The following is a 9,153-nucleotide window of genomic DNA, read 5'->3' as shown; positions in this document are numbered from 1 at the left end:
CATGTTCTGAGTTCTGCAGTTTTCAATGTTTTCAATTTCAACGAATTACATGCCACGAATTCCATACCTTAAGCGGGAAAGAAGTCTGCGTCTGGACCTGTCGATCCATGAGACGCTGATATGGGCATTTTGTCAAACTGAAAATGACCTACTTTGTACCTGAGGACGTCGAGTACACGTTTGTCAGATGACCAGGTGTCGTTCGCACTGCACGCCACAATACCCATGCTTTACGGACCGGCGCCGATGCATCTTGAGCTGGCACGACAGATGCTAACAAATAGATGGCTCCGTAATTGTATTCAACGTACAGCCCAACTACAAACAGCTAAATGTCCGGTTCGCATAAACACCTGTTAGAATTACGTACGACCTTGCTGTTACGCCACCAGCATAGCATGGGTCTTCCTTGTGCATGCAGTCACTTCACATCTGGTGTCAGTGCAGTCGTTATCCATCCCTTGACGACAGCGGCAGCCGGCAGCAAGTGGTGCAGCTAGCCGTTCTTGCAATGTTTTCCTTTGCAGTATACGCAGCACCATCCTTTGTGACAATCGCCGTTTAGTGTGCTGCAGGTATTTGGGAAACTGCATTTTCTCCCGCAGTCACCTGAAATTAGAGAACGGTCGCTTGCAGGGATTTGTGGATGTTAAATCCTCTGCAGCACGTTGATGTAGCTTCGACGAACATAACGTCAGCCAATTTGAATGTAGAAGCGTGCAATTTATGACAACCATCCCATGACTAAAAAATCGCTGCTAACATGAGCAAATGCAATGCTCGAAATGCATATTGCATCTCTAAGAAACCTGAAGAGCGCACTTCATGAGAGAAAGCCTGATGGGCGAGCGATCGACGCCATGTATGACATGAGTTGATAAGTATCTGACAGTCAACCTCCGCTTTAGCTGGGGTTTCGCGTAGCACAAATCCACAGTGGTTCAGAAATGCAACACTATTAGAAATAGTCTTCGCTGAGAGTCACGGCCTGATGTCGGCCTGCAATAGGTCAGTGACCTTGCAAAGTACGCCTAATTCTTGCATAGCAAAAGATCCAGCCTTTAAATGTTTACAGCTATGCAAAGTTCTGTGTGACCACGCCGCGCCGTTCGCAATCCATTTTGAAAAAAACAAACATACGGGGCAACTTCACACACACCCGAGCTTATGTTAGAACTAAACAGCACATCTCGTAAGGGAAGACCTTACTTGTAAGCTATCGATGTGATGCATGACAACAGTTCATGAACATGTTACTAACGACCCCTAGTTTGAGCTGACGTTTCGTAATCCATAGCGTCACACATCACCATGGCGACAACGTCTGCTCAGCACCAGGCGACAACGAATGGAACGTACTGTATGTGTCGCCCGGAAGACAGCAGAGACGCTTGTGAGGCCTCCAACACCAGCGGCACACATCCCTGTTCCCTATTCCACACGCCTTGCCGAATTTGCGACACCTTCCACCTGCAATACACCGGTTGGTTACCTCTGTTTACGGTTGAAGCCTGCCACACTTTTGACGTGCTAGAACTCAAGGAGTCATTTAGCACGATACAATGCTTGTATGCACGACGGTCTGGAGTGTTGACAGTTGAGGTACAGATCTGACATATGGCTAGCGGCCTAATGCGTTGCTGAAGGGAACCAGAAGGCTCTTTTACGGTCAAAGCTTTGGCCCCATACAATCGTGACTACCCACGAGGAATACATGATTCTCTTGGGTTGGTTGAGGTGTGGTTGCCCCCCCCCCCCCCCTAATGCCTCACAAACACATCTCTCGGGGGTCTGAATAGGATCGTCCTACCTTTTTGCATTTTACTGATATATAGATCAGACACGCCCGGTTCAATAGGAACACTAAAATTAATAATCCGGTTGATTTCGCACCACCCGGTTGGTGCAAATGCCGGGGGTGTCGGTGCAAGACATCTTGGGGTGGTTCAGTCGACCACAACGATTCTGCTCAATATAGCAGCTACTTCTATGAGTAGCAGCTTCGGACGGGGCATTTTAGCAGGTGGATAGTTTGCCAAGGTGCGTATTCAGATCACAGTTTGCGGGACAGTTTGCTACAAAATAGTCCTATCATCAGCACACCACATTCACCTGACATAATATGGCAAACAACGAAAAGTGGACCTAGAAAAGTGAGGCAGTGAGACCTAAAGCTGACAATTTGTCTTGTGCAGACGCCTAGACCATAGGTCATACAGAAGATATGACGGCGGGGCAGAAGGCCCACCAGCTATTTTTGGGGACATGCTGTCCCTGCCGTTCCCACCTACCAGTGGTATCTGCTTTGGCAACCTTGGAAAGTCGGTGATGAAGGTGGAATTTGGCAATGCAGTATGATGGAATAACTTCCAATGAAGTATGCACTTCCATGGTTGTACCACACACGAACACCTGTACTTAGCTGCCCGAAGCACAAATATAATCATTACATTGAGTCCGTCCCAAGGGTCCATCACAGCGTGACTTTGAAATCTTCTTTGATGGTCACACACTCCCTTTAAAGCCCCTGAATGTCTTCATTTTTGGAGCAGGTTTTGCGACAGTTTTTCACCTTTACAGAACGAGGACCAAGAGCTCTTCGTGTGGTGCTGCGACGCCTCGGCTGACACAGAATATTTTCACGGTCTCCTTATGGACCTTTTTATTGTCATGTCTGTTAAATACTTCCGTTGTTAAAGAGCAGCGACCAACACAGGAGGACTTTGCCATGAGAAACACCAGAAACTCACCTTCAGTGGTCACCAACACCAGACAAAACACGACGATTAATGGTAGCAGACGCATGGTTGGTGAGAGACGACTCGACAGGATATGCCCATGCTGCCTTTGGTCGCTTTTTATACTAGCAAAAACGGACCATGAAGCGGAGGGGGCGTCAATCATCCCATCCCCTCCAAAGGTCGACAAACAAGCCTGTGATGTCTGGCGACATTTGCAACAACAAGGTGATATCATCAACCGCAACCTTTGTTTACGAACGTGCCAATGGTGCACGGAGTAGCACTTAGTCACACAGGGAAGGGCGTAGAGGACAATGCCGACATGGCCCATGCAACGCATTCGGGATGTATGTACATGGAACGTACTGACCGATTGTGATAAAGCGTTGCGTTACTCATCTCGTTGAATTAGAACGCTGCGAAGTGTTAATAGTCAAGTTACCGTCCTTACGCTTCTTTTATGAGACCTTGTAATGTCGACTACCGCGAACGCTTTTCACGGAAATATGTCCTATATAGCTTGGAGACCCAAATTAGCTTACGCGCTACTTGTATAACCGAACACATCGCAGAATTCAAGATGGCGGCCGCCACCATCCTGAATGTGTGTCCGGTTTCAAAGTTGTTTTCTCTATGGATTGGAGTGTTGTTCAACACGATTTTTGAGATATTTCCTGCTGCAGGGAGTCCATTTCTGCAATTATTTGTCACAAATGGGGTCGAATTCAAGGCCAAGTCGAGGGTCAAAGGTCAAAGATGATCACGAAAAACGGCAATCACCTCTATTGATTAATACATGTGCTGTGTCCTCATGTCCTCATTGTAAGGATGCCACTCACAGAACCGGCATGTGTTCTATACGGCAGTCATGTTAACATATGCTACATACACGACGCATGCACCATAGAATACGTTTTTACACCTGGTTGTGTACGTGCAGCCGAGTTACCATCTTCGTACTTCTTATATGAGACTGCAATGTCAACTACCGCGAACTTCGAACGAAAATCTGCAGCCGCAACAGGCAAAGTGCATGCCGCTGGCGCACAGACGGCTGCAGGTGTTAGGGAGAGATCGCATGCCACGAAACATATCGTCACTTCCAGAGCCGTTGTTTATAGTCAGTTGTGTTACTGACCATTTGTTCATGTCACTTGATGTGAGCAGGAAAAAAGTGACGTAAGCAGGCTCAAATCATTGTTTATTTGTTCTGCAGCCAAAGCCCTGTACAACTAAGGCGATACAATCAATTCTTGGCGCTGAATTCATTCCTCACAGGATAACTTTGGATGTTAGAGCAGTCATGGTCTTTGATGTAACTCGGCCCTCCTCAATGGTTATCTGTCAATCCTGCCGTGACGTCATCACGGGGCGCCGAGGGAACTGAAAGAATTGCAAACCCATAGGAAGGGTCTTTTCAGAGGCAGCTTTTGGGCAGTTTGAAAAGATACAGACGGCTAAAACTGCTTTCAGCATCCGGTAAATCGTGTCTTCTGTCGTACACCAAGCGTGCTCTTGCCTCTTGTACACCAAGTTCAGTGCCTTAGCTTTGAATTGCACGGCATTTTGCATAGGCGTTGCGACATTACCCTAGGTGGCGCTACCTGTATCAATACTTGCTTTACAGATGACGCTAGTGTTCTTCGCGGACATATGATATCCCATCCAGTTTTCTCAAATGTTACATTTTGCTTCTTAAAGCGTTCTGCGCGTTGGAATGCAAGCCGTGCTTACCGGGTTTGAGATGCCTTAATGTCTTGTAGGCAAATGTCTTTCCATTATGTTGTTTGGCCACTGAGGCATATTCTGGACCCATTTCTCTGACTTCCTAGTGAAGATGTCACCTAACTTTCTGCCACTGTATTGGACAGCTACATTGCTGAACCAGCTAAGATTGACGTTAACTTGAAAATTTGACAGCTTTCTGGGCACGATTGGCGCTTTTAACGCTTGAAATTGGCTGAGTATTGAACGCGTGATACGGACATGGGACATTTTGAGCTCACCATCAATATAAGTGGACATGTTCGTGCAAGAATATCTCGAATATCAAGAATATTAAGAATATCAAGAATATAAGAGATGTAAGTCCATATGCAGAAAGATTACAACACTGAGCAAACTAATAATTTTAGGGCATATGTTCCGCATATATAGAATACCAATATGATGCAGAGATACAACACAACACCAGATAATGATATCTTTACAAAATGCCGCACGCTGAGGAAGCAGCTACCAAAAGGGTACGTAGCAGTGTACAAGCAAGACGTCATGTATGCTGTCCACATCGAGACACAGAGAGATGCGTAGCTTTAGCGTAGCTTTTGCACGTAGCTTCTGCGTCCAGGCCAACTAATGACAGCACGATGTAATCAGAAAGGCAACATCCGCCCTATATGCAACATAATCACACATCCCAAAATGCGCTCACCCAGTTTCCAGGAAGCGTGCCGGGAATGTGAACCCAATCACACGCCCCCCCCCCCCCCCCCCCCCCCCCAGCCTTCCATCCAGAACAGGTGAGAAGAACCTAGGCCGATCGGCGCGAAACTGACACTGCCTGGCCAAATGGGGCATAATTAATAATGCAGTGGCGGCGCTATTTTAAGGCACTCATGATGCCAGCGTAGCTAAATTTGGTAGCCCAACTAGAGCCCTTTCAAAATAATTTATTTCCAGATTGGTGATAAAACGCCGTTTCTTACACGAACACCATATCAGATGGATGTTATGGCCTGCACTCATCCAGACCTTACCGCCGTTATATGCGCTGTGTTTTCATGACATAAATGCATATTCATGGAAATAGCTTAGTAGCATTTTTATTTTTATCTACCGCATGCAAAACTATGGCATGGCGTCGCGCCGAGAGACTTGGACTCTTTAACATATCTGAACCCAGCCTAAGCCAAGTTTTGGGACGTCTGTCAAACTAGTAGCAGTTTTATATCAAGCTGTACATAGATATTCAGGACTCTCACAATCTGGTTAGAAATCGATAGACTGATAACGTTGAGTCTACCGTTTCAAAACCTGAACAGGTTAGGTGGGCACGCGCAACTGCGCAAAATAATTTCTGGCTTAGGTTTTAGGTCAATTCAGAGCAGACCGTTGCGATGGAGCTTACAAAATGTACCCGTAAACCAGTGCCTAAGTCTTTTAAAGCGCTTAAGTTTGAGCATATTATATTGTGCGAAGTTTTTCGTGCCCAACTGAGCTTTTCGTGGTTCGAGATGCATGGGCTAAACTTAGACAGGCGTAGTTTAGGCTAGCCTGATAGGTATAGTTTTGGACTAAAAATATTGCCTAGGGCCAAAATTTCACCAGCATCTTGTCCACTTATTAGCGTGTATCAGTGAGCAAGGCGTGCCAGTCATACGTCTGAACGCCAGTTGAGAGCTAAACCCTCGCGCTGACTCGCTTTTTTCATAACACGAACACTGATGGCGGGAGGGGGTGGGGGGGGATTCGACGTGACCAATCCGCCATCGAAGTTACAAAAACGTGTCAGCTGTTTCATTTTGAGCCTATTGGTATTATACAGTTTGGTGTGTTTTGAGCATATATGTGTAATGTAGGGCCCTGTATCTGTAATATTTGACGTCCCCGCCGCCGCGAACCACAGCTTTGTCGGTTGCCGTCCGCCGCCCGCGCCGGCCGAAAATTGCCGTGCAGTTTTCCCAAAAAAGCCACTTATCAGAAGCCAGATATTGTGGATACATTTTTGTGTCCAAACCTGAGAGGAGGAGGGTGCCTGGACCTCCACCTCATCAATCCTGTTATCAGGTGACGCTTAATTAGTTTGAGAATAAATTAAATGAAAAGCATGCATAAGCCATACCCATGCATTCTACCTGGATGACCAGCTCCTACTTCAAGGCCCAAGCTGCCAGAGGAGGCAACGTCTCACTGGAAACTTCAAGCCACGTTCAGAACCCTTTTGCAATGAAAGGTTTCAAACTAACCTGGTTCCTTAATCTCTTAAACAAGCGCTTTATAAATGCAGGCACGAAACCATGCCGCATCGCGCGTCTTGTGATTTCATTGAGGAACAATAGTGAGGCGATGACCGCCATATTGTCGTTTCATGACGCACCGCCGGCTGAATCTGCGCAGGAAATCTTCAGCGATGTGAATCAGCGAATGTCACTTTTATACGCCTTGAACTTGATTCAGCGAACTGATGCCATGCCACAAGTTTGTGGTGACACGTGACTATGACAGCAACAACGACAGATTTTGCAGAGGCGTCAAATTTATCACTACTGAAATGTTTGGCATAAAACAGAACTGTCTACTGCATGAGTCCGGTTTACCACTGTTGTACATCTCAATAGCACATGCCAATCAGGATCTCACAGCATACACTACGTTCTTGGGTTTTATTACCTTAGGTTTTTACAACAGGCGGTACTGTTGAGCAAAGCCGCATTAGCCCCGCGATCTGGCCCATAAGACGCCATATCCAGTAGAAAATATATTCCCCCGTCAGTATAGTACTGGTTGTCAGGTTCACGTAACCTGTAGATCCAGTAACCGTGGATGTAACGGCAACTGCGACGTGTTTTACCACGGTTGATGACGATTGCAGTTGCATGTTTCTTCCAGCGTTCTTGCGTTTTTTTCTGAACCTTTGTTCTGAACATCACTGAGTTTTGCGGGTTTCGTCGGCTGTCGAAAAGGTGAAAAGTACGGCTACGAATGAAATGAAACGGTAACGTTAAGCAATTAGTCATAAGTCATAGGTTGTCTAACATAAACGTGAATCGCACAACAAATAGCAGGTGTGTGTGTGTGTGTGTGTGTGTGTGTGTGTGTGTGTGTGTGTGTGTGTGTGTGTGTGGTGTGTGTGTGTGTGTGTGTGTGTGTGTGTGTGTGTGTGTGTGTGTGTGTGTGTTTGTATGCACGACAGATAAGCCTTGGTTTAAACCCACGCGCTTCCACTACTCTATGTTGTGATCTGTGGAGCATTTCATTAACTGTGTCCGCACGTACAAAAACTTTGGTATTGCATATATATATATATATATATATATATATATATATATATCTATATATATATTCGTCCCTTTTTACATTCCAACGTTTCGAGACCCTATCTCACTGTCGGAGAAGACTGAATGGCACAACAAATAAGTTTTCAGTTTTAAAGGATGACAATTGTGCACTACTAATGGGACACATTTTTTGGGTACGGAGAACATAATGAAGCATAACTAATTGAAGTTAAATGGAATCCGTTTTTCACTTTGATACAGGTCAGGTGTACCCATAACGGGAACACACAAAGACAGAATGAGAACACTATTGCCATAATCTCATCAATAGTGCTCACCACCAAATACCTAATAGCTCAAGAGTTGTGCAAGAATTTGTTTGTATGTTTAGGGCTGGAAAGGGTTCGTTAATCAATATACTTTCCCAAACTTCAAGGCGTCTTCTGTCATTGTACGTCCGTAAAATGTCAGTGTTGTCTATCAGTTGCGTTCGTGTCAATGTCCCGTCGTCTTCGTGCCGCATGTGGTCCAGAGGTGCCCCGTCATGTAAGTGCGTTGTCACGCGTTTGTTGTCATATATACAATTGCAGTAGTGGCACATTTTCGCAGTGTCTCCCTTGGGAGGTATCTCGCGGAAAAAAGTTTTGGATAAAATCACCGACAGCCACTCGGTATCATGACGCGCGATGTAGTGCCCTACTTCATTAAACAACCGAGGCTGTTCCTAAGCAGTACCATGACGCCGATTGAGTGTTTCTTCGGTTTGGCTCAACGTCTCTACAAAATTATTGACATGTTTAAGCACTTCCACAAGCGTGCACTGGTCTGTGGACGCTCTTTGGCTTTACCGAGAAATGGAGATAACATTTTTGATAATTTCTTGCTGCTATAGCACTGGGGACATATCCAATGCTCAGCCAAAGACCTGAAAACAATTGAGCCGTATTCTGCATACCGTTGGCCAGGCAGGGTTGGTATCGTGGCCAATCACCCTGATTTGTTTTTCCCCCGTTCGAGAATATCGAGCGCAAACTCCCATTCAACTGATACAGCGTTTATTCCCTGTACCCAGGCTCTTCGACACCTGTCGTCGGTGCATCCAAGTCGGTGCAAGTCGGTGCACGTGCAGCCCACTAGGGGCTGACATTGGACGCCTAGTTTACGATGACAGTAACAACAAGGCTCGCTCGGAACCGGCTGCCGAGGCTCGTTGCCGGTGCTTTATTGTTGCACTGCAGGATCAACCAGACACGACGTTGTAACATTCACATTACATTTGTAGCTGTGCTGGTGCTACGGGGGTCGGCGCATATCAACGTCGAGTCCGATTAATTTCCTAGGGCTATGATTGTCGTGATTCGCATATCACACGGAGCTGAAGCTGCACTTGGTGAATGCAACGCACCAAATGA

General features: G+C 46.1%; 1 long non-coding RNA gene across 1 annotated transcript; it reads right to left on the bottom strand.

Moving 5' to 3' along the window:
• Positions 1–340: 340 nt before the first annotated feature.
• Positions 341–2,848, bottom strand: LOC119113725 (uncharacterized). Its single transcript, XR_005095949.1, has 3 exons — positions 2,751–2,848; positions 1,360–1,470; positions 341–609 (listed from the first exon to the last, which is right to left on the bottom strand). It is a non-coding gene; the product is annotated as an uncharacterized LOC119113725 (long non-coding RNA).
• Positions 2,849–9,153: the final 6,305 nt, after the last annotated feature.

The sequence above is a fragment of the Pollicipes pollicipes genome, unplaced genomic scaffold, assembly GCF_011947565.3.
Source record: "Pollicipes pollicipes isolate AB1234 unplaced genomic scaffold, Ppol_2.1 Scaffold_7262;HRSCAF=8765_pilon_pilon_pilon, whole genome shotgun sequence".
NCBI classification, from domain to species: Eukaryota; Metazoa; Arthropoda; class Thecostraca; order Pollicipedomorpha; family Pollicipedidae; genus Pollicipes; species Pollicipes pollicipes.
Note: the sequence above shows the minus strand (reverse complement) of the source record. Positions and strands in the feature narration are given on the sequence as shown.